This window comes from Alexandromys fortis, unplaced genomic scaffold (assembly GCF_014885135.2).
Source record: "Alexandromys fortis isolate MF-2015 unplaced genomic scaffold, M_Fortis_MF-2015_v1.1 scaffold_47, whole genome shotgun sequence".
Lineage (NCBI taxonomy): Eukaryota > Metazoa > Chordata > Mammalia > Rodentia > Cricetidae > Alexandromys > Alexandromys fortis.
Window position 1 is genome coordinate 302377 of NW_026067957.1, and position 3318 is coordinate 305694.

Below are 3318 nucleotides of genomic sequence, written 5' to 3' on the forward strand. Positions count from 1 at the left end.
AAGTTCTCAGGGTACATACTAATCATCACCAGGTTTTTCTTTATTAAATCATATCAGAAATCTGAGGGAAGAAATGGATACAAGGAATAAATCATCATCGTTGACCACCAACCCTTCCTAGCAAGAAAAGTATATTTGCCAGCAATAGTCAGGTTGTTCAGGTTGTCATTGCTTTTGTTCCCTGTCCTCAATGAGTTCCCCACTCAACTATTAAAAGTGTGCCTTTCTAAACTTTAAATTTCTCCCCAAGATTTTCTACCTCAAAACCATTAACAAAAAGCAGCTTAACCTAACTCTACTAACATTTTTTTTCTGTCTAAATTATTTCATTTCTTAGAAAAGGTCATTTTCTTTATTACATTATTGTTATTACAATATTACTATTATTGTAAGTGCCAGTAACACTGCCCTGTGAGGAGCTAGACACCCCCTGAGAATTTTCATATAAACCATAGATTGTGAGGACTATGGTGACTGTGAGGGCAATTCACAGAGGTATGCTCAATTACAACATGAGGTCCTCAGGACACATGACCCTTGGGGCTCTGATCCTCTAAGGCTCATTCCAATGTGGTTTAGTTGATCACCCAGGCATGATCCATGAGTTCCAAAGCTGCTTGCTGTTCCCATCACATGGCCCTCAAAAATAATACGTTAAACTATCAATCTCAGCAAATCCAAAACGAGTCCAGGTAGCTGTCACAAAAGGAGCTAAAGGGAGAGATATATATGGTATCCTGGATAAAATCCTGGGACAAAAACATAATATTGAAAAACTTGACAAATGCTAATGAAATGAGGTCTAGTGGTACATATCTGTTCATCACAATAAGTTGAGAAGCTGAGGTAGCCAAAGGTCAACTGGGCAATTTTGTTAGAACTTGCCTCGAAACAAAATAATAGGAAGGGCTGGCTACATAGCTAATTGTGAGACTGCTTGCTTAATTCTAGGTTCAATCTCCAAGAGTACAAAAAAGAATCCAATCAGAGTATCTCAATACCAATTTGTCAGCTATGACACATGTATATTAAAACGTGATCTAAAAGTAGAGGATCCAAGGTAGAGTGTAGAGAAATATTTGTGTTACATTTTTGATTTTCCATATGTCAAAAAGTATTCTAAAGTAAGTTAAAAAATACATAGAATGTGCACAAACATATTAATAATTCAGTCTTACACATTGAAATGTGTTTGAAAAAAAGAAGTGTCCCTGATTTTTCAGTTATCTTGACTTTGGAATATTTACATAAAGTTTAACAATAGAAAATTTCTCAACAAAAAATATAAAATCTTAAATTTCCATAAAACCAGCACCTAAGGAAATCAAGAATTTGGAGCACTTAGGTATTGATTTTTGTGTAAGGGACATTCAGTCTTTTGTTGCTTTGGGGACTGATATACAAATAAGGAATAAGAAGGTTTGGGAAAGTATGGCTGACTCTTTTACCATAGCTCTGGCTTCCAAGTCAGTTATTTAACTGGTTTTTATCCTAAGTACAATTTGTGATTGGGTTCTGGACCCTCTGAGAAATTGACACTATTTCATAAGCGTTTTTGCCAAAGGGTCATTTGTCTGTATATGAAATAAATGAAAATTTAAAACTCTGAATTAAAAGAAGGACGATAGAATCATTTATTAATAAAATAGCATAAATTTTGGCTCATGTTATATTTAAAATGAACAAATAGCATTGACCTTAGAGATACAGTTTTGGATGACTGACATTTGTTTGGCTATAGGAAGCCTGCCTTTGAATTGCCTGCTATGCTTAACAAGAAGTATTATGTGCAATTAACTTTATAAAAGAGAGATCCTCAGATCACCCCTGAGACACACATAGCAGTTGATATTTTTATCCTTGTATTAGCTGAAGATTTTTCCATAAAGCTATTATGCCTTCTACAACTGACAAGACAGATCCAGCTCTACAGAATTCTTCCTGCCATATGGACACTGATCCCTTTACTGTTGGCAACAGTGAAGAAAATATCTCTGTGCTTTATTTTAAAATGATTTTTATCAACTAATGAAGGCAAGAATTATTATGACTAGAAACCCAAAATATAGAACTACTTCTATCTAGTTTTTAGTATGTGTGGTATTCCTTTGAAGTTCACTTGCCTTAAATTTGGTCATGCTTACTGTATAACAAAACAGACAGAAACCAGAAGTCTTTCCTATTTTACATGATGTACCTTGTGTAGTCTTGGCAGTTTTCACATAGATGGAGATAATAGAGCACTTTTGTACATATGGATGTGAATTACCAAGGCTCTATCACCCTCACCATACGATGATGTTTGTGATTTTTCACCGGGATAATTTTTTAAGCTCAAAATGTGTTCTGCTATTTCAAATGAGGCATGCAATTCAGGTGCACACTCTGTCAGTCATAGTCCACAGCTGACCTATGATTTTTAAATTCTTACTTTTATATTACAGTAAGTGAAAAGCAGAAAAATTCTTCCTATATTGCAAGGACTTCTCGGAGTCTTATATTTCTCTAAAAACTTCTCTTTTACTCATTCTGCACAAATTTTCTGCATTGGAGATACAAAATTGGACCCAACATAATTTTTGCTAATAAATAATACATATTTAAAGAGAATACCCTTGAATACCATGAAACATAAAATTATTTTATTGATTTTTGAAATGCACGTCAGGGGGTGAAATCTATTCTGCAACTAACAGATTAAGAGAGAGGTAGACTGTGAGAAGAATTAGAGGTTGATATGACAGGGGAAGCTAACTGTGCAAAGGCATTGCCTTTATAGGGAAGAACCCTCATGGAATGTTCGGTGAATAAAACTTTGAGCTGATAAAAAGAACAGTAGAGTTCCTTCCTACTGTTAAAATATTACACCGCAAGTCAGGGCAGTGAAAGGCCAGGATGATGATGTTAATGGCAAGTAATGGTGTTGTAACAAGTATCAACTGTCATGATGAACTGTCCATTGAAAGCACAAGGATGCCTTTAAATTGAATCATGACTTTTCTCACCCTAATGTTATACTTTTATTGGCTCCATGAAGAACCTTTTGCTCAAAAACATTTCCTCTGAAATTCCAACATAAGAGATTTATGCGTGTGTCTTAAGAGGCTCAATGTTTTAAATGTCAGTACTACTCGAGGTTAAGCAGAGCTATAATTCACCCATGCCTTAGTGCGGAATCCTATCATGCAGATGCATTCTTTCTCTTTATGGTTTAATGGTACTAATTATGAATGGAAAATGGAAATGTCCAGAGGAGGATAAATGGAAAGGTCACTCTTCTTTTTTGCATTATCAAAGAGGAGTGCTTTGCAAAGAGCA